The sequence below is a fragment of the Leucoraja erinacea genome, chromosome 21, assembly GCF_028641065.1.
Source record: "Leucoraja erinacea ecotype New England chromosome 21, Leri_hhj_1, whole genome shotgun sequence".
NCBI classification, from domain to species: domain Eukaryota; kingdom Metazoa; phylum Chordata; class Chondrichthyes; order Rajiformes; family Rajidae; genus Leucoraja; species Leucoraja erinaceus.
Genome location: NC_073397.1, coordinates 8,531,967 through 8,555,305, shown reverse-complemented (window position 1 = coordinate 8,555,305; position 23,339 = coordinate 8,531,967).

Here is a 23,339-nt window from a genome sequence, read left to right as displayed (position 1 = left end):
CTCTCTCTTTTTCCGAACCATGTCCAGTTTCCCTTGAAAACCATGGCTCTTTCCAATTTTTACTATTTCCTTTCAACCAAACAGGGACATAAAGATTTCTAAAAATTTCACCTTTAAATGTCTTCCATTTCTCTTCCACATCTTTCCCATAAAACAAACTGTCCCAATTTACTTCTTTTAAATCCTTTCGCATCTCCTCAAAGTTAGCCTTTCTCCAATCAAAAATCTCAACCCTAGGTCCAGTTCTGACCCTCTCCATAATTATATTGAAACTAATGGTATTGTGATCTCGAATGGTCCCAAACTGTTCCCCAACGCATACCTCTGCCACCTGACCCATCTCATTTCCTAACAGGAGGTCCAGCACCGCCCCTTCTCTAGTAGGTACCTCTATGTATTGCTGCAAAAAGCTATCCTGCACACATTTTACAAACTCCAACCCATCCAGCCCATTTACAGAATGTGTTTCCCAGTCTATGTGTGGAAAATTGAAATCTCCCACAATCACTACCTTGTGCTTACTACAGGTGCACAACCTTTTATCCGACAGCCTTGGGACCAGACACTTTTCGTAATTCAGAATTTGTCGGTCTTCGGAATGGAAATTTTTTAGCGTAGATTTTAATGGCTGGCTCAGTGGTAGAGTGTTCGGCTCATATCCGCAAGGTCGCGAGTTTGCGCCTTGATCCCGGCAGTTACTCGGTCGCGAGTTTGAGTCTTCAATGTAGTTTTTTCTTGCAGAATAAATGTTTGTATGAAATGCAGTGTAAGAGAGGTGTACTGACTGTGTGGGCAGAACTTTGGAAGTGATTGCCCACCAGTCTAAAAAGCCGCTGTGTCTCCCTGTCCCTGGGATAGCAGGGGGCGATCAAACAGCACAATACCCCCTCCCCCTCCAACTTCAGAGGAATCCGCTCCCCGATGGGCCGCTACGGCGACAAGTGGTAGTTTGCCCACAGCCCGAGCTGCGCCACCCCAAGAACACCTTGCACACCATCAGCTTCTGCCCCTACGTGTTCCTCTGGAGTTGGAGCGGGGCTGGGCTGGAGTTGCTGCTGGCTGTGGGTCTCTGGGATCTCCGTCCTTGCAGTGGGCCTGGGGGTCGCTGTCCCGTTGGTCCTGACGTCTCCGGCCACCCCCATGGACAGGAGCTGAGACTGGGAACTGTACCGCCCTTGCCCCCTCCCTCTGCAACTGCAAACAACCCCACTCTCCTGCAAGGGCGGTACAGTTCCCGGAGGATGGCAGGTGGCCGGAGACGTCAGGACCAACAGGAACCCGCTCCCCGATGGGCCCCTACGACGCCCCGAGCTGCGCCCCGTCATCCGCAACCCAGGTTCCTCTGTAGTTGGAGCGGGGCTGGGCTGGGTTGCTGCTGGCTGTGGGTCTCTGGGATCTCCGTGCTTGCGGTGGGCCTGGTGCTCGACGTCCAATTGGTCCTGACGTCTCCGGTGACTCGCACCGATCTGCTGCCATCGCCGACGTGAAGACAGTACAAAGCCCCCGCGCCGGTGCAATGAGCGGGGAGCTGGAGAGGGGAGGGAAGGGGTCACACACATGGCCGGGAAGCAGAGGGGTGTAGATGGGGGTGGTGACAGATGGGGCCAACAATGAGTGGAGAAAGACAGAAACACCGACGTGCAAAGGAGACCTACAACAGTGCATGATCTCTCTCCCGTGGCAGGTGACTGTCGCTGGGAAACTGAAGGGAGCGACAATCTGCTGCTGCCTCCCTGCTGAGTTAGAGTTCCCACGGTAGACTCACGATACATAGGCGGCCTAGCTCGGGGATTCTTGAATCCCCCGAATAAATAATAAAGACGAGATAAACGTTAAGTAAAACTTTAAACATAAACTGGTGAGCTTTGGTGTGCAGACGACATCCTGGAAAAAATGTCCGGTTTCTTCCAGGTAGGCGATATACCCTCCCGGGCAATATACCCTCCACTTCTCTTTTATGAAGGGGATTTAGTTCCCCTTTTTTCGAGGACCGACCGGAGGTTCCGCTGTCACCTCTGCGGGCCACCCTCGGTGAACGCTAATTCAACTTTGTCTTTGGATTCCTACTCTCCCACGCAATGTACCCTCGGCTTCTCTTTTATGAATGGGGATTTAGTTCCCCTTTCTTCGAGGACCGACCGGAGGTTCCGCTGTCACCTCTGCGGGCCGCCCTTGGTGAACGTCCTGTCTCCCTGTCCCTGGGATAGCAGGGGGCGATCAAACAGCACAATACCCCACTCCCCCTCCAACTCCAGAGGAATCCGCTCCCCGATGGGCCGCTACGGCGACAAGTGGCAGTTCGCCCACAGCCCGAGCTGCGCGACTCCAAAAACACGACGGCCCTTGCACACCATCAGCTTCTGTCCATACGGGGAGCGTGTCCCTCTGGAGTTGGAGCGGGGCTGGGCTGGAGTTGCTGATCTGGGATCTCCGTGCTTGCAGTGGGCCTGGGGGTCGGTGTTCCGATGAGGGGGCGCAGCTCGGGGAGCGGCTTCTGGTGGTCCTGACGTCTCCGGCCAGTTTGCAGTTTTCCTCTGTAGTTGGTACGGGGCTGGGCTGCTGCTGGCTGTGGGTCTCTGGGATCTCGGACAGGCAGCAGCATATTGTCAATTATTAACCCTCCCGCGCAATATACCCTCACCTTTTCTTTTATGAATGGGGATTTAGTTCCCCTTTCTTCGAGGACCGGGACCGACCGGAGGTTCCGCTGTCACCTCTGCGGGCCGCCCTTGGTGAACGTTTTCAAGGACCTTTCTTCAAGGACCGAAATTTTTTTCGCTATTCGGAGGTTTTCGTTATTTGGATTGTCGGATAAAAGGTTGTGCACCTGTACTAATATCCGCAATCTCCTTACATATTTGCTCTTCCAATTCTCGCTCCCCATTTGGCGGTCTATAATACACCCCTATAAGTGTTGCTACCCCTTTCCCATTTCTCAGTTCCACCCAAATAGCCTCCCTAGACGAGCCCTCTAATCTATCCTGCCAAAGCACTGCTGTAATATCTTCCCTGATAAGCAATGCAACACCTCCACCTCTTGCCCCTCCAATTTTATCATACCTGAAGCAACGATATCCTGGAATATTTAGTTTCCAATCACAGCCCTCCTGCAACCATGTTTCACTGATCGCCACAACATCATACTTCCAGGTGTCAATCCAGGCTCTAAGTTCATCGACCTTTCTTACAATGCTCCTAGCATTAAAATATACACATTTAAGAAACCCACCCTCTCTTATTCTCTGTTTATTGTCTTTTTCTTCTCTCTCACCTACATTTTGGGTCAGAGTGCTACCATTCTCTGCCTCCTGCCTCACATACTGACTGCTAGCTTTCCCAATTTGATTCCCTCCCCCCAACCATACTAGTTTAAAGTCTCCCCAGTAGCCTTTGCAAACCTCCCCGCCAGGATATTGGTCCCCCTCGAGTTCAAGTGCAACCCGTCCTTTCTGTACAGGTCGCACCTTCCCCAAAAGAGGTCCCAATGATCCTGAAACTTGAATCCATTATCTGCATTAAACTCGGAAGACCATAAGATCACTCTCAGAGTCTTTGGAATATGGGAGGAAACCGGATCACCCGGAGAAAACCCACGGGGTCACATGGAGTATGTACGAACTCCATACAGACAGCACTCATAGTCAGGATCGAACCTGGGTCTCTGGCGCTGTAAGGCAGCAACTCTATCTGAACGCCACCCTATAGCCCAAAAATGTGACGGCAAAGATTTTGCAACATGCCGATAGTTTTGGATCACTTTTGCCAAGCACTTTTGCCACTTTAGCCAAGAGCACTATAGTATGTCAGAATGGGAATGTACCTTTAAGTATTGCTTTTTCCATGCGATATGACATTGGATACAACATGTAACGGGCACTGCTGTTGGTTGTGTTGTTTAACTTCAATGAAGGATGTGCCATGGGAAAAGTTATCCTTGTTACCTGCCTTTGTCAACAGCAACACAATGACTTCTATGGGCTCTGTAGCTAGACCATTCCAGCTAGCTGTCTAAATCACAACCTCGTATGGTGCGTGTTCTTGTTTCTTGTGAATATACCTGTTTTGTAAGATTGTAGAAATCAGGAGGCTATTTGGTCCATCATGCCTGTGCTAATTCATTGGAAATAAATGTCACCTCCTTGGTGCCAATCCCAAGCTTGCTCGCCATAGCCCTCATTAGCAGATCATGCAGCTTCCTTTAGAAAGCAACATTGAAATCTGCTTCATCATCCTGGGGAGGGTTCCAAGGATGAATCAGCAACAGAATTACCTCCCTACTCAGGGGGCAGTGTTAACTGTGAGGAGGATGCTAGGAGACTGCAAGGTGACTTTTGGTGGCAAAAACAGGAAAGCAGACTATTATCTAAATGGTGGCCGACTAGGAAAAGGGGAGATGCAGCGAGACTTGGGTGTCATGGTACACCAGTCATTGAAAGTAGGCATGCAGGTGCAGCAGGCAGTGAAGAAAGCGAATGGTATGTTAGCTTTCATAGCAAAAGGATTTGAGTATAGGAGCAGGGAGGTTCTACTGCAGTTGTACAGGGTCTTGGTGAGACCACACCTGGAGTATTGCGTACAGTTTTGGTCTCCAAATCTGAGGAAGGACATTATTGCCATAGAGGGAGTGCAGAGAAGGTTCACCAGACTGATTCCTGGGATGTCAGGACTGTCTTATGAAGAAAGACTGGATAGACTTGGTTTATACTCTCTAGAATTTAGGAGATTGAGAGGGGATCTTATAGAAACTTACAAAATTCTTAAGGGGTTGGACAGGCTAGATGCAGGAAGGTTGCTCCCGATGTTGGGGAAGTCCAGGACAAGGGGTCACAGCTTAAGGATAAGGGGGAAATCCTTTAAAACCGAGATGAGAAGAACTTTTTTCACACAGAGAGTGGTGAATCTCTGGAACTCTCTGCCACAGAGGGTAGTCGAGGCCAGTTCATTGGCTATATTTAAGAGGGAGTTAGATGTGGCCCTTGTGGCTAAGGGGATCAGAGGGTATGGAGAGAAGGCAGGTACGGGATACTGAGTTGGATGATCAGCCATGATCATATTGAATGGCGGTGCAGGCTCGAAGGGCCGAATGGCCTACTCCTGCACCTAATTTCTATGTTTCTATGTTTCTATGTTTCTACTCTCCCTAGCAGAGCATTCCAGGTCACATCGACACATGGGGTGAAATAAATTCTCCTCAACGCTCGCTCATTCTGCTGCTGGTTATTTTCACAAAAAAATCCTAGTATCCATCACACTCTAGGCATCGTATTTCAAAACAGAAAATCCAAGAAAGAGCGATCCAGGAACTTCACGCTGAATTGTTGCGATATGAAACGTGAAATTGCCTCTCCTCCTGGGAATCATCGCCCTTCCACTTACGCCTTGTCACAAGAGCTGGAAGAGGTCTCCCTTAGGCTGTGACGACACAAAAGTGGTGTAAAGGAATCCCAGCCACCAAGTCCCTAACCAACAACACTGCTGCCGGTGGCAGGCGCTTCTTTTCAAAGGATGTGTGAGTATTTCACAATATGCCCCTGAATGGGAAAAGAAGCAAGTTATAGCAAGTCTTTCTAATTATTCACACAGCAGTGTGTTTTGATATACTCAGACCTTCTTCAGATCTATACAGGGCAGGAGTGCCTTCAAGGCTAAGCCCACGGGATGACAGCTTGATATGAATTAGTCAGCCTCACCAATAAGCTTGACTTTCAAACATCTCAGTGCCTTTGTGAGAGCCTGGAGCAGTTTGAAGAGGGTATTGTACACGATTTCAAGATTTGACAGTTTTATCAAAAGCCAGGCAAGGATTCTGCAAACAATCCATGGCTTGAAATAGATCCTTCTTGTTCCTTAGGTGAGTGGGGCAGGATTAATTGCTTCATCTTAACTGCATGACCAAGGAGCCACCACCATGTTCTTCAGTGATCAGTCCACACCATGGGGAAGAGAAGCTGCAAAACCAATGTAAAGGCGAGTGGCGCCCATCCTGCACTGGAGCTCAGCACATTCTGCTTTTACAAAGAGGCAGGCAGCATCTCTACTCTAACTTGTAGATGAGAAAAGCAATAAGGTTGGCAGTGCACACACCCAAGGCTCAACATAGTCTAGGTTCAGTGCAGGCCGGGTTCAGTACCAGCTGGGCTCAGTACAGGCCGGGTTCAGTACAGGCCGGGCTCAGTGCAGGCCTGATCAGGCCTAGGTCAGGACATACAAGAGACTGCAGATGCTGCAATCTTTAGCAAAAAACAAATTGCTGGAAGATATCAGTGGGTCAGGCAGCATCTGTGGAAGGAAATCAACTTCACTTCCCAGACAACACTTTGGGTTGGAATCTTTCTTCAAGATAAGGATGTTGCCAGGACTCTAGGGCCTGAACTAGGGGGCGAGGTTGAGCAGGCAAGGACTTTATTCCCTGGAGTGCACGAGAATGAGGGGTGATCTTATGGAGGTGCATAAGATTGTGAGAGGAATAGATGGGGTAAATAATGAATCCTTTACCCAGAGTAGGAGAATCAAAAGCATGAGGATGCAGGTTTAAGTGAGGGGGGGGGGGGTAAGATTTAATAGGAACTTGAGGTGCAATTATTTTACACAAAGGGTGGTGGGTATATGGAACATTCAAGTCAGTCAAGTTTATTCGTCACATACGCATACGAGATGTGCAGTGAAATGACAAGTGGCAATGCTTGCGGATTGTGCGAAAAAAAACTGCAAAACAGAATGGAACAGATTCACAATTACATATTTGTGGGAGAAAAAAAAAGAAGAAACAGCAATTTAAAACGACACCACACAACAGTAAACTGGTACAGTACATTAGTCCCTGGTGAGATGCTGCCAGAGGAGGTAGTTGAAGCTGCTACCATCACACTATCATCCGGTGGCGCTGGTGCCAGCAGCCTCCACCTACAGCCCGGTATCTTTTTGTTTTTTTGTTTTTTTGTTTATTTAGTTATGTAAAAGTATATTTTTTTGTGTTTCTTTGGTGTTTTTATGTGGGGGAAGAGGGCACGGTGCGGGGGATACCGTACTTCAGCCGCTTCCTGGTGAGGACCCGACTATTATTCGAGTTGCGTCCTCCCCCCCCCCCACAGCGGCCTACCTACCTGGATTGGCGCGGCCTTTCCTGCCGGGATCGACCGGAGCTCCAGCAGCGGCGGGACAGCGTTGAAACATCGCGGGGCTGGCGATGCCTTATCGGGGGTCGCCGTCTGGAGCCCGGAGTGCTGGACCTGCTGCACCGACATCATGGAGCTGCGGTTTGCAGAGCTCCCAACGCGGGCGGCGCTGACTACAACGCGGGGTCCTGCGACTCTGCCCGGCTCAGCCTGTGGACTCAGGAGCTGCAGACTCTGGCAGCGGGAGACGGCTGATCAGGAGGTCCGGGCCGCTGAGGAGGAAGATGCTCACCGTCGGGGTTTGGCGTCGGCATTCCACCAGCCCAGCGTGAGGGCCTGAACATCGGGCCACCCGGGGCGGCGACTGCGGGTGCTCGGAAGGCCCCGTCCACGGATGAACACGGAGGGGAGGCTCGCTGGACTATGGTGCCATCCTCACCTTGGTGCCATTTATGTTATGTTGTGTCGTGGACTTCTGTATTTGTGCTTTTTTTACATTTTAATTCAATTTCAATTTTATTTTAATATGTTTTATTATTTATTTATTATTTATTTTTATTATTTCTTTGTGATTTTTTTATGATACTGCCTGTAAGGGAAATTCATTTCGTTGTCCCAAATTGGGACAATGACAATAAATTTGAATACAATACAATACAATACAATGTGTAAAAAACATTTGGACAGATACATGGATAGAATAGGTTTAGAAGGATATGGGCAAAAAACAGGGAGGTGGAACTAGTGTAGATGGGGAATGTTGATCGGCATGGGTAAGTTGGGCCAAAGGGCATGGTACCACGCTGTATGACTATGACAAATCTCGAAGAAAGACCCTAACCCAAACTCCAACACTAACCCATTTCCCCCCACAGATGCTGCCTGACCCACTGATTTCCATCTGCAATTTGCTTTATGCTCAGCAGGGGTCAGGTTCAGTATGATCCAGCTTCAACACAGGCCTAGTGCTGTACGAGCATAGGTCAGCACCGATCCAGTTTCAGGACAGGCCTGAGTTCAGCAAAAAACAAATTCTGGAAGATATCAGTGGGTATCAATCGGGAGCTCGCGGGTCCGGAGGGAGAGAGACCGCTTCCCGGAGCTCCCGCAACGCGACTTCTCCAGCCCGTGTCGCGGGGTTGGAACGACCCGGACCGGGACCGTACATCGCCCGGCACGGCTTCATGGCCGTGGGACTCACCATTGCCCGCGGGGGCTCCAACCTTGTACTTTCAGACCGGGAGCGGGGCCGTAAATCGCCCCGCGCGGCCTAAAATGGCCGTGGGACTTATCAGCACCCACCTGGGGCTTGGACATCGGGAGAGAAATTGAGAGCAGGGGAGAGAAAAGACTTTGCCTTCCATCACAGTGGGTTCACTGTGATTGATGTTTGTGTGAATTTAATTGTGTGTATGTCTGTAGGACATTGTCTTCGTTTTGTATGGCTGTGTAAACAAAATTTCGTTTGAGTCTCACTGGGGCTCAAATGACAATAAATTTGTATTGTAGCTCTAAGCTGCGTCTGCACAGTTTGTGTTCAAAACTTACTACAGGTGCACAACCTTTTATCCGGAGTTCCAGAAACCGAAAAGCTCCGAAAACCGGCCATTTTTTCCAGATGTCGTCTGCGCACCAAAGCTCGCGTTTGGCGCCAAACTTGACCCAAAACGACCCACGGTCAACCCAGGTCTGTACTACTGTAGCGGCTGCCTCCTCCCTGGAGACCGGGAGACGCTTAAACATCTGTAAATCATTGCTTAAATGTTAGTCAGTTAGTTTGGAGGGCTTTTATGTGAAGGGGGGTGAAGGGGTAAACTTTAATTCTTAGTCCCCTACCTGGTCGGAGAGGCGGGGAGCGGTCAATGCCTTACCGGGTCGCCGTGCAGTAAGCTCCGCAGCGCTGTGGCCGGTGGGGCAGCGGGCGGCGCCGGTTGTAGCTCCGACCCCGGCAACTCTACCCCTGCCTGCGAGGCGCTCCAAATCCAGCGAGGCCCGCGGCCGGACGCCCCAGCTCCGCAAATGTCGGGAGTCGGCGGCGTCGCGAGCAATGCCTTACCGGGTCGCCGTGCGGCAGGCTCCGGAGCGCTGTGGCCGCTGACACACAACATCGCGGAGCGTCGCTGGATTTGGAGCCGCGCAGCCAGGGGTAGAGTTGCCGGGGTCGGAGCTCCAACCGGCGCCGCCCGCGGCCGGACGGAGCCCCCAGCTCCGCGGCTCCAAATCCAGCGACGCTCCGCGAATGTTGGAAGATGGCGGCCACAGCGCTCCGGAGCTTGCCGCACGGCGACCCGGTAAGGCATTGCCCGCTCCCCGCTGGTATCCCAGCGCTGCGACGCCGCCGACTCCCGACATTCTCGGAGCTGGGACGTCCGGCCGCGGGCCGCGCTGGATTTGGAGCGCCTCGCAGCCAGGGGTAGAGTTGCCGGGGTCGGAGCTACAACCGGCGCCGCCCGCGGCTGGACGGAGCCCCCAGTTCCGCGAGGTTGGGAGTCGCCGACCAGGTAGGTAGGGGACTAAGAATTAAAGTTTCCCCCTTCACCCCTACACCACCACCACCACATAAAATCCCTCCAAACTAACTGACTAACATTTATGCAATGATTCTCCCGGTCTCCGGGGAGGAGGCAGCTGCTCCAGACTTTTCAAGCCGCCCGCGCTACCTACCTAATCTACGCTAAAAATCTTCCATTCTGAAATCCGAAAATGTCCGAAATCCGACAAGTGTCTGGTCCCAAGGCTTTCGGATAAAAGGTTGTGCACCTGTACAACACAGTGGTATGAACATTGATTTCAAGTAACTCCTGCATCCCCCCCCCCCCCCCCACCCCTTCTCTCAATAGACAATAGACAATTGGTGGCAGGAGCAGGCCTTTCGGCCCTTCGAGCCAGCACCGCCATTCAATGTGATCATGGTTCTCTGCCCCCCTCCCCCACCCAAGTCATTCTACGAATTCCACTGTTCACATCCTTGTAACCCTGCATTAACACATCTTCCACAGCCTCTAATGGGCCATTATGGGCTACACCTTTCCTGAGGTCATCTGTTACCGGCACTGATGTTTGTACTGAGCTTTTCTCGCCTCCAGTTCTTAATTCACCTCCCCCCTCCCCCACACCCCCACCTTGATCTTTCAGCAAAGATCCTATAGCAAAAGCAAAGCTATAGGATCTTTGCTTTAAGTCTAAAATAGGGTTCCCACCCGAAAGGCCACCTATTCCTTTTCTCCAGAGATGCTGAGTTACTCCAGCATTTTGTGTCTATCTTTCTGTTCAAAACAGACCTGGTTCAGCATATGATCAGGCTCAACAGAGAGCTATGATCAACACCAAACCCAGGTGACACACAAACTAAGGTGACACACAGTATCAGACTCAGCACAGATTGACGTCCAGCTCAGACCCCGGATCCACACAGACCCATTACAGCACAAATCTGGGTTCAACATTGTCCTGAGTTTCAACACATGATGAATTTAAAGAGTTAGGAAGCAAATTATTAAGCAGGATCTTAAAGTTGCAATTGTAGGATGCCCTCCATGACCATGCCGTAGTGAAATAGAAACAAGAGAACAGACCAGACAAAAGCAAGGCGGGATGGTGCGGGAGCAAGGGTTTTGAATATTGTGGCTTCAGAACAGTTCTGGGGAAGGTGACATTGGTATAAGTGAGATGAAATATACCATCCGGAAGCAGCAAAAACAAAGGTTCCCGCAGGTCTCCTTATGCCCCTGTCCGACTTAGGAAACCTGAACGGAAACCTCTGGAGACTTTGTGCCCCACCCAAGGTTTCCGTGCAGTTCCTGGAGGTTGCAGGTGGTTGCCGGAGGTTGCAGGCAGTGGAACCAGGTAGGGACTCTGACAAAAACCTCCGGGAACCGCACGGAAACCTTGGGTGGGGCGCAAAGTCTCCAGAGGTTTCCGTTCAGGTTTCCTAAGTGGGACAGGGGCATTACAGTGAGAGGATTACATTAGAATGGCAGGGATAGATACTCAAGCAGGGTGACTTGGGAGGGAGAAACATGGACTGATCTCAAGGAAAGAAAGAATAAATCAGAAAACAGAGAAGTACTCGTGAGAGGCAACTAACATCACTATACTGAAATGGGTGAGATGATTAAAAATGGCAAAAAGACAAGCCTATGGTCTTAGTATCTTAATGCAAGAAGAATTCATAATAAGCAAGATTAGCAAATGGCACAAATCAACATGAATGGATATAATATGACAAACACAGCTGCAAAGAGATCAAGGCTGGGAACTTCATATACAGCAAAGTAAAAACACTGTAGCAGTGTTAATAAGAGATGTAATGAGTGGTGTAGTACAGTGATAACCTGAACCTGCCCGATACATAACACAGGCACAGAAGAAAATCCACACGGTCACAGGGAGAACGTACTAACTCTACAGTCAGGATCGAACCCGGGTCTCTGGGCTTTATGCCCCTGTCCCACTTAGGAAACCTGAACGGAAACCTCTGGAGACTTTGCACCCTACCCAAGGTTTCCGTGCGGTTCCCGTAGGTTGCAGGTGGTTGCCGGAGGTTGCAGGTAGTGGAAGCAGGTAGGGAGACTGACAAAAACCTCCGGGAACCTCCGGGAACTGCACAGAAACCTTGGGTCGGGGCGCAAAGTCTCCAGAGGTTTCCGTTCAGGTTTCCTAAGTCGGACAGGGGCATTAAAGGCAGCAAATCCACCGCCACACCACTGTGCCACCCTTAATCATAGTTTAGTTTAGTTTAGAGATCCAGCGCGGAAACAGGCCCTTCGGCCCACCGCACCGACCAGCGTTCCCCGCACGGTAACACTATCCTACACACACTCGGAACAATTTAAACATACACCAAGCCAATTAACCTACATACTGTATCTGTACATCTTTGGAGTGTGGGAGGAAACCGAGGATCTCGGAGTAAACCTACGGGGTCCCAGGGGAGAACGTACAGATGGAACCCGGGCCTCAGGCTGCAACCTCTGTCAGGCAGCAACTCTACCACTGCACCACCGTGGCTGCCCACAAACTGATATTTTACAGCAGAAGAGATGGCAAATATATGAATACTGAAAAGTCATCACCATCACTAGGGAATTAGCTGAGGCAAACTGATGGGAGCCAAGGACTGATGAGTTCCCTGGCCCATATAGCCTGCATCCTAGGATCCAAGGAGCAGCAGTTCATAAGATAATGAATATATATGTGTTGTAATCAACCAAAAATCCTAAGGTGCTGCAGAATTCAGTGGATTGAAAACTGCCCACATATCTGTGCTAATTCCAAAAGGGAGGGAACATGAGCAGGTAACTAAAGGCCAATTAACTTAATGTCTGGGCTTGCAAAAATATTAGAATCCATTATCAAGGAAGTAAAGCAGCACTTTAGGAAAATTGAAGCAAGCTGCAGCAGCATGAGGGGAAAATCGAGTCTGACATGTTTAAGAGATGTGTGATGAAGTGTCAAGAGGGAATGAAAGGGAACCAGTTGTTGTGTTGTATTTGGACTTCCAAAAAGCAGTCACCAAAATGCCTCACGGAAAGTTGTCAAAACATAAGATCCCAGGACAGGCTGGAGGTAAATGTTGGCTGTCAGGAAGGAAGCAGTGATTAGGGATGAAAGGGTAATGTGCAGGTTGGAAGCCTGTCACTAGTGGAATGTCACAGCAACCAGTGCTGGGACCACACCTGCATTATATAGATGACAGTCTTGGAGGAAGGAAGCTCATATACGGCAATTAGTTACACTGGCTTCCCCTCCTTTCCTCACTCCCTGTCTCTCTCTCCATCCCCCTTTATCTTGTCTCCCCTGCTCTCTCATTCTGCACCTGTGAAGTGTATTGGAACGAACCACTGAGATCAAGGGACTGAACACAGTGTATTTGTGGGTCTGGATACAATGATCAAATGGAACTGCTGCAGTATGAAGTTGGGACAGTATGGTGGTCTGGAAACGATGGGTTTGTGAAAGTGGACACAGTGTGTGAAAGGGGCTAGGTGCAGTGGCGTTTAGATGGAGTTGTAACACGTGTTAACTGGAGTTAACAGTTAACAGGATTGAGCAGAGTTGGTTAAAGTGACTAATTACCATGTTAAAATGACGATTTGCAAAATGTTGGAAGGTCTGTTCACAGGGGGTGGTAAATGACTGAATATAGTGGATTAGACGGGGTGGGCACTGGGCAAGAACATCAGCTCAGTCGGGTTAGTTGCATTGGGTAACTGGATCCCATCAAAGTAGACACGAGGAATTGCAGAAACTAGTGAAGAAGGTTCGATACCCGGCCCGAAACATCACCTATCCATGTTCTCGAGATGCTGCCTAACATGCTGAGTTATTTTTTGTCTTTTCCCATTAGAGTAATATCAGTGTCCAGGTCTTGTCATGGTTACACTGCAAACCTTAAGGGCCTGTCCTACTTGCTGATTTTTTCGGCAACTGCCGGCATCATTGCCTGACGTATCAGGTCACCAAAAAATTTGCGGCGGTGATGTGGCGTGATGCGGTGTGATGGGGTGTGATGCGGTGTGATGAGGTGTGATGCGGTTTGATGCGGTGTGATGCGGTGTGATGAGGTGTGTTGAGGTGTGATGCGGTGTGATGCGGTGTGATGCGGTGTGATGAGGTGTGATGCGGTGTGATGCGGTGTGATGCGGTGTGATGCGGTGTGATGCGGTGGTGATGCGGTGTTATGATGGTGTTTTTTCAAGTGGCACAACATTTTTTTGTAGCCGCTGGATTTTGAAATGTTTAAATTATTTCGGTGACACTGATATGTCGCCGGCAGTCGCCAAAAAAATCGCCAAGTGGGACAGGCCCTTTACACTCATCTCCCCACTCACCTGAGGTCAAATTGCAGTGGAAAGCCTTTAACTGAACCCTACTGACTGCATGCAAGAAACTGCAGATGCTGATTTACAAACAGTGCAGGATTAACTCTGTAGGCCAGGCAGCATCTCTGGAGAAAATGGATAAGTGACATTTCAGGTCATGATCCTTCTTTAGACTGATCGTGGGAGTGGCGGGCACGGGTGGGGGAGGAGAAAGCTGGAAGAGAGGAGGGGCAGGACAAGGCCTGGTGGGTAATAAGTTTATACAAGTGAATAGGGTTTTTGATAGGCTAAAAAGCTAGATATTTAAGACAGGTGTGAGACAAAAGGATTGAAGAGTTGTGAATTGTGAAGTTAGATGAAGGAATGTAGGTGGAAGTGGAGGTGATGGGAGAAATAGTTGCAAGGCCAAATGGGTAGAGGAGAGAGAGGGATAAAAGGGGGCGGTGCGTGGTTTTGTAGTTCGTTAATGTTAATAATTTGGGGTTTTAAAAGCTACCCAAACAGAATATGAGGTGCTGTTCCTCCAGTTTGCCAGTGGCCTCACTCTGGCAATGGACGAGGCCCAGGTCAGGAAGGTCAGTCTGGGAATGTGGAGAGGAGTTAAAATGGCTGCCAACCAGGAGATCCAGTAGGCCTTGGCGGAACGAGTGTAAGTGTTTGGAGAAATGGTTACCAAGTCAATGCTTGGTCTCGCCGATGCCAGGATGAAGTATCGTCTGCTTGGAGTGAGCTTACTTCACCCAGGGCAGCAGGCGACATAACGTGCGCTGGAATATGACTAATCATTAGTCACATCTGTGACCAGAAAGTATCTGTGTAGCAGGACAAGCTGATGGCACACCCTTGGCCAACGAGAAAACACTGACACATGCAGAATGTTGCATGAGGGGAGGGGGAAACTGGTGATACTGCTTCAGGTAGTTACGGATGCAGGTGAGTTGTGATGGGTAGAAAAGGTGGATTCACTTGAAATACAAAGTTTATTTTAGTATGCTAATTGTAATATCTTGGGGGGATTGAAGTGGGGAGAACTAAAATGGGATTAGTGTGTATAGTCAGCGTGGATATATGATGGGCCCTGGGGCCTGTCTCGGTTATGACTCTCGCACTCTCATTAACAGAGTGAATCCACAAAGCCACCACTGAAGCACCTCGCTGCTCCCTTCTCTGTTCACTCGTGCCTTACTTCCGCTTGTGCGAGCTGCAGCCAGTTGGGTAAAAGCCCTTATGTGAGTCAGTCTCATGAGACCTGACCAGGGCCCAGATACAGCAGGTGGACACTGTGTCCTTGACGGCCCGCCACCAGGTGTTTGCAACAGGAACTTCAGGTGGACTTGAATCTGTGTAGCAAGGAATTGCAGATGCTGATTTAAAACGGAAATAGTATCAGTATCAGTATCAGTATATCTTTATTGTCATTTCCTGAGTACTCACATACCCAGAGGAAACAAAAAAACGTTGCTCAATCAGTGTCCATTCAGTGTGCAGTACAAATAACAACAAGTAAACAGAAATAAAAATATATATATCATGAACAAATTAAATTAAACACTCTACTCTCTACTAAACGTCAACAGGCGTTCCGATCGACAGCTGCTGCAGTGTGTCCAGGTTGATGGTTGGTGCGCGATACTTTGGCAGGGGGCTAAGTCCGTTTATCAGTAAGCTGGAGTAACACAATAAGCTGGAGTAACTCATCGGGACAGGCAGCATCGCTGGAGAAAAGGAATGGGTGACGTTTCAGGTTGAGACTCTTCTTTAGAATAGTCAGAAAAAAGGGAAATAAGGAAATACAGACGATGATGTAGAGAGATATAGAACAAATGAATGAGAGATATGCAAAAAAACAGGCCACTGTTAGCTGTTCTCAATATTCTCAGCTGTTTCCTTTATCATCGTTAACTTTTTGCATACCTTTTATTCATTGTTCTATATCTCTCTACATCATCGTCTATATCCCTCATTTCTCATTCCCCTGACTAGTCTGAAGAAGGGTCACGACCTTGTCACTCATTTCATCTCTCCAGAGATGCTGCCTGTTCCGCTGAGTTACTCCAGCTCTTTGTGTCTATCTTCATTCGGACTTGAATCTGTGCTTGACACTCCAGGTAACCTCGCTGGTCCACACCCAATTCCCAGCGATGGCTTGGTGTAGTGTGGCACAAGGAAACGGAACCCACCAGGCCCACACTGCACTCAAGGCTAGTCTCCAGATTGCTGCCTTGCAGCTGAGAGCAATAGCCATATGTTCCAAGACCGTGGAAGAATGGAATCCCAAGCGCCTTCCCGTCCAGCTGTAGGTGGTCTCCTCAGGATCTCCCTCCCACAGTACGTTCCCCTCAGGAATGCAACTGCAGAAACTTTGGGAACATTGTCCCACCCTGTAACTCTGGAATGCTGAGACCCAGAGTTACAGGTGTTCACTTTGCTGGCCTTCAAAGCCAGGGACAATGAATAAACTTCTGGGGCGGGCGAGGGAAAAAGACCAGGAAATCCACCACAAGAGTTGCCACCTCAACTGTCTCGGGTGAAAGAGGGAGAAAGCAGGAAATCTGGGAACCTTCAGCAGAAGGGACCTTAAGTAAGGAACGAAACGCAATGGTAGGGGAATGCCAGACTGAATCACTCATTAATTTCAACATGTTGCCATGCCTTGCATTCTATTAGCACACTGAAGTTGTCCAAAACGTTTATTAAGATGACTTTGCAACATTCGAGAGTTTCGTCCACATGGCACAAAATGGAAATTCAAACCCGCAAGATATTGTTTGAAGGTAAATGGTCTCATTATTTAGTGAGATTTGATGAAGAGACTCAGAGATTCACAGAGAGATGAAGCACAGAAACAGGCCCTTCGGCCCATCAACCCCTCACTGAACATCAACCATCCTTTCACACGGATCTTGCATAAATCCCTTTTCTTAGAAAGGTTATCTCCCCATTTTCTTCAGGTCCCCTCAGGTTCTGCCACTCCCCTGCTCACGAGGCCGACTTACAGTGGCCGACCGACCTGCACATCTTTGTGATGTGGGAGAAAACCGGAGCAACCAGAACAAACCTAAGCAATCACAGGTAAAATGTGCAAACTCTTCACAGACGATGGCTGAGGTCAGGACTGAACCCAGGTAATGCTAACACTTATATCAAGAGGACTGGCATGGCAGGTGACACCAGCAATGGCTGCCTCGCCAACAGTCTGTCTGTCCCTTCCTTCTTTTGTAGTTTGTTTGTATGTGTTAAATGTATGTTTTTAGTGTTGTTTAGCTTGTTTAATGTGGGGGTGGGGGGAGTTGGGGCAAACATTTTCTAATCTCTTAACTCGACAGAGATGCGATTTTTTTCCTGTATCGTATCTCCGTACGCACTGTGGCCTGACATCGAGGAGTTGGCGACCTTTGCTGGAGGCCGGTTTCGAGAGCTCCACTGCGAGTGCCTGCAGACTTTAACATCACAGAGCTCGCAATCCCTTTGCCAGGGATCGAACTCTAAGCTGGGGTGGGAGATTGCAACCTTCACATGGTCCGCCCGGTTTCGACGAATGCATTCAACCTGGCATGCACAATCAAATAAGATCAAACAGAACAAGTTGTCCAACATCTTTAGGCTGTGCACGCCATACGCAAGAAGAAGAAGACCTCTGAGTACCGCGGGAGTCTGCGGGACTTTAATATCACGGAGAAGAAACAAGGACGAAGATGGACTTTATTGCCTTCCATCGCAGTGAGGAACGTGGGGAATCCACTGTGGTGGATGTTTATGTTGACTGTTATGTAATTGTGGATCTTGTTGCTTTTTTTTTTAGTATGGCTGTATGGTAATTTGAATTTCACTGTACCTTAAATGGTGCATGTGACTATATACTGACCTTGAATTGAATACAAAAACAGAGATATAATGCTGAGACTCTATAAGGCGCTGTTCAGGCCGCATTTGGAGTACTGTGAGCAAATTCAGGCCCCATAGCTGAGGAAGGATGTGATGTGCTGGCTCTGGAGCGGGTCCAGAAGAGGTTTACAAGAATGATTCCAGGAATGAATGGGTGAGCACATGATGAGTGTCTGACAGCACTGGGCCTCTACTCGTTGGAGTTTAGAAGGTTGAGGGCGGATCTCATTGAAATGTACAGAATAATGAAAGACATACTGTGGATAGAGTGGATGTGGAAAGGATGTTTCAACTGGTGTGAGAGTCTAGGACCAGAGGTCATAGCCTCAGAATTAAAGGATGCTCTGTTAGAAAGGAGGTGAGGAGAGACTTCTTTAGTCAGAAGGTATTAATTTGTGGAACTCATTACCACAGAAGGCTGTGGAGGCCAAGTCAGTGGATATATTTAAGGCAGAGATAGACAAATTCTTGATTAGAACAGGTGTCAAGGGTTATGGGGAGAAGGCAGGAAAATAGCAGGTAGAGATCAGCCATGATTGAATGGTAGAGTAGACTTCTGCCCAGTGTCAACCCTTGCGAGTCCATCATTTACATGTCGCTGGAAATTAAATCTCGCCCCACACTCCTCCACTCTCTCTCCCTCTCTCTCTCACACTCCTCACGAACACCCACTCGCTACAATAGGCAGAATGTGGACTTTAACTGAAGCGTGCGGTCTCTGGTAAGAGGCCGACTCGGGAGCTCCATGCAACTTCTCTGCATTTCAATTCCATCCCTCTGTTTGATTTTGTTTTACGTGACATTAACTCGTGATCCTTGCAGGGAGAGTATTGTCCAGCAGGGAGAGGTTGTATAAGATTGGTCACAACTCACAGTGGTGCAACATTTGTATCGTGTTGCTTCTCTACACTATTTAGACGTAAAGATGCTTTGCAATATTGTTCGTCCAATCTAATATTAAGGAGCAAATCAGCCTCTGTGGTCAGTTACACTCCCTTTGCAGCCACTCTCTGCTTCTGTCCCTCTCTCTTTGCTCTTTTTCATCCCTCTCTGGGCCACCCCATTTCTCCCGATTATACCTGAGCATTTAATTTTATTTATTTATTTATTTATTTATTTATTAATTTTGTTTTTTTAAATTATGAAACTACTTTTATTCAAAAAATAAAAATAAACATAGAGTATTAACACAATCAAAGACTGCCTATGTTGACAGTTTACAAACAAATGATCATCAAATTAATATAACGTCAACTTTATCAACAAAACACTCGACCTCCAACGGCGACCAGCATTCACGGAGGCCTCCATAGTCCCCGTGGACACCGCATGTTCCTTTTCTAGGGACATGCGGGCACGGACGTAACCCCGGAAAAGGGGCAGGCAGCCGACGGCTGTGCGGCCATCGACTGCCCGCTGCCTGGACCCGCGAATGGCCACCTTGGCCAGGCCCAGGAGCAGACCGACAGGGCGAGACCCCCTCCTCCCTCCCAACCCTCCCCCCTATGTACCGGGTGCCCATAAATTAATAGCATTGGACTAAAATGTAGCCAAAACTTGAGGAGCAGCCCCTTCAGATACTGGAACAGCGGCTGCAACCTCTCACACTCTATGTACACGTGGAACACGGTCTCTTCCTCACCGCAGAAATGACAAGCAGAGGAAGAGTCCGTGAACCGGCTCAAGTACCTATTACAGGCCACGGCTTTGTGCAACACTCTCCACCCCAAGTCCCCGATGTAAAGGGGGAGGACTCCCCTGTAGAGAGACCTCCACTGGGGACCGCCCCCCTCGTCAGGTGGTAACATGGACCGCCAGGGTGTGTCTGGACGGAAGACGAGGGCGAGGAAGTGGAGAGTGTGCAAGAGCAGCCTGTACAGTACGCGCCTCTCCACGTCACAGAACGGCATGCTGGGCATCTCGGAAAGGCAGCTCATGTTACCTGAGCATTGGGAGTGCTCAATACAACAATGCTGTTAATTTTAGTTTTTAGTTTAGAGATACAGAGCGGGAGCAGGCCCTTCGGCCCACCGAGTCCAGGCTGACCAGCAATCCCCACTCACTAACACTATCCTACACACTCGTGACAATTTACAATTATACCAAGCTAATTAACTTACAAACCTGTGCATTGTTGGAGTGTGGGAGGAAACTGGATCTCCTGGAGGAATTTCTTTACTCAGAGGGTGGCGAATATGTGGAATTCTTTGCCACCAAAGGCTGTGGAGGCCAAGTCAATGGATATTTTTAAGGCAGAGATAGATAACCTTTTGATTAGTACAAGTGTCAGAGGTTATAGGGAGAAGGCAAGACAATGGGGTTAGGAGGAAGAGATAGATCAGCCATGATTGAATGGTGGAGTAGACTTGATGGACTGAATGGCCTAATTCTACTTCTATCATATGATCTGATGACCTTTATGAATCCCACATGGTCACGGTGAGAATGTACAAACTCCGTACAGACAAGCACGCGTAGTCAGGATTGAACCCGGGTCTCTGGCGCTGTAAATCAGCAGCTCTACCGCTACGCCACCGTGCCGCCTGTTTAATCTCTAGACTCCACACAGATGTGTCATGCAACAATAGAGAGGGTGTGTGTGTGTGTGTGTGTGTGTGTGTGTGTGTGTGTGTGTGTGTGTGTGTGTGTGTGTGTGTGTGTGTGTGTGTGTGTGTGTGTGTGTGTGTGGGTGTGTGTGTGTGTGTCAGCTCCTTATTATGTATTATGTTTACATATTCTGTTGTGCTGCAGCAAGCAAGAATTTCATTGTCCTATCTGGGACACATGACAATAAAACTCTCTTGACTCTCGACTCTTATGTTATGCTGCCATCCTCTGGCTAGATGGGAGTTCTCCACCCCATCAAGAACATTGGGACACTTGGAACAGGAATGGGGGATGTATGGAAACTGCCTGTGACTTGTCCTTAGCTTGGAGCAATTACACACCTCGCTGTACACTGATGGACCTTCTGAATGCTAACCTGACCCAACACAAGACTATGACACAAGGGACTGCAGATGCTGGTTTACCAAAAGAGACACAATGCACTGGAGTAACTCAGTTGGTCTGGCAGCATCTCTCTCGGAGGTGGTGTTTTGGGTCAGGAGCCTTCTTCAGACAGACTCTGTGGTGGGGGGAGAAAACTGGAGGAGAGGTTCAAGATTCAAGATTCAAGAGACATTTATTGTCACGTCCACCAATTGGTAGAGTGAAATTTGGGGTCACCATACAGCCATACGAATAAAAAAAAGAACATAAACATCCCCACACAGCGGAATCAAAGTTTCCCACTGTGAGGGAAGGCACCAAATTTCAGTCATCCTCCTCTCTGTTGCCTCCCGAACCCCCTGCAGTCGCTGCTACGGGCAGCCCGATGCACAGGCCCTCTCGCCGGGATGATGGAACTCCGACATCGGAACGGAAGAACATTCTCAACAACTTGGACTTCCGAATCGGCCACTTCTTACCGGAGACTGTGGCTCCCAAAGTCCACAGGCCGAGCCGAGCCGAGCTGGGCGGAGATTCAACACATTAGCGACCCTCGGCAAAGGGATCCCAGGACTCCGCGATGTTGAAGTCAGTGCCACCCGCGGCTGAGCTCCACAAACCACAGCTCCACGATGTTGAAGCAGCAGGCCCAACAATCCGGAGCTTCAAACAGTGATCCCCAGCAAGGCATTGTCCCACTCCGTGATGTATCCAGTTGGTAAGCCGCGAGGGAGGGGGCGAAAATGCGACTCTGAGAATAGTCGCATCCTTGCTAGGAAGTGACTGAGAAACAGTTCCCCCCTTACCCTACCCACCCCCTACCCTACCCTTCTTCAGACTGATGTCAGGGGAGTGGACGGGACAGAGACAGTAAGACTGGTGGGAGAACTGGGAATGGGGGGGGGTGGAAAGAGAGGGAAAGCAAGAGTTATTTTAAGTTGGAGAAGTAAATGTTCATAGCACCGGGGTGCAAGCAACCCATGCTAAATATGAAGTGCTGTTCCTCCAATCTGCACTGGGCCTCACTCTGGCCATGGAGGAGGCCCAGGACAGAAAGGTCAGATTGGGAATGGGAGGGGGAGTTAAAGTGCTGAGCAACCGGGAGATCAGGTACGGAGATATTTTCGCTGATGTATAGTCGACACCTGGATGAGGTTGGAGGAGGTACAAGTGAACCTCTGCCCCACCTGAAAAGACCGTTGGAGTTCTTGGATGGAGTGGAGAGGGAGTTAAAGGGACAAGTGTTGCATCTCCTGCGGTTGCAGGGGAAAGTACCTGGGGAGAGGGTGGTTTGGGTGGGAAGGGACGAATTGACCAGGGAGTTGCGTAGGGAACGGTCTCTGCGGAAAGGAGAAAGGGGTGGAGATGGGAAGATGTGGCCAGTAGTGGGATCCCGATGGAGGTGGCGAAAGTGTTGGAGGATTATAAGCTATATGCTATTGGGGTGGAAGGTGAGGACAAGGGGGACTCTGTCCTTGTTACAAATGGGGGGGAGGGGGATCAAGAGCAGAGCTGCTGGATATAGAGGAGACGCTGGTGAGAGCTTCATCTATAATGGAAGAGGGGAACCCCCGTTTCCTAAAGAATGAGAACATCTCCAATTATCTAGTTTGGAAAACCTTATCCTGGGCGCAACTGCAGCATAGACAGCGTAATTGGGAGTAGGGGATACAGTCTTTACAGGAAGCAGGGTGGGAAGAAGTGTAGTCTAAATAGCTATGTGAGTCAGTAGATTTGTACTAGATGTCGGTCAATAGTCTGTCTCCTGTAATGGAGACGGTGAGATCCAGAAACAGTAGGGAGATGTCGGAGATGGTCCAAGTGAATTTGAGTGCAGGGTGGAAATTAGTGGTGAAGTTGAAGTCAATGAGTTCTACATTGGTGCAGGAGGCAGTTGTCAATGTAGCTGAGGTACAGTTCGGGGATAGGGCCAGTGTACGCCTGCAACAGTGATTGTACGAAGTACCCAACAAAGAGGCAGGCATAGCTGGGGCCCATGCCAGTGCCCATAGCTACACCTTGGATTTGGAGGAGGTGGGAGGAGTCGAAGGAGAAGTTGTTGTGGGTACGGACCAGCTCTGCTAGGCGGAGGAGAGTATTAGTGGATTAGAGAGCGTTAGTATTGGCTGGTTCTGCGGTCGAGGAAGAAACGGAGGGTTTTCACACTTTCCTGCTGTGGGATGGAGGTGTAGAATGACTGGACATCCATAGGAATGATGAGGAAGTGGGGGCCTGGAAAACGGAAGTAATTGAAGAGACGAAGAGCAAGTGAGGTATCTTGCATATAGGTGGGGAGGAATTGAACCGGGGGGGGGGATAGGATGGAGTCGAGGTATGTCTAAATTAATTCGGTGGCACATGAACAAGCAGACTACCACGGCACCTCCCTTGTCGGCCGGTTTGATTATCCAGTTTGGGTTGCTGCAGAGTGATCGGAGGGCTGTACGTTCAGGGGGGGAGAGGTGAGAGTAAGTAAGGGGAGTGGAAAAGTTGAGATGGTTGATGTCCCGCCAGCAGTTGGAAA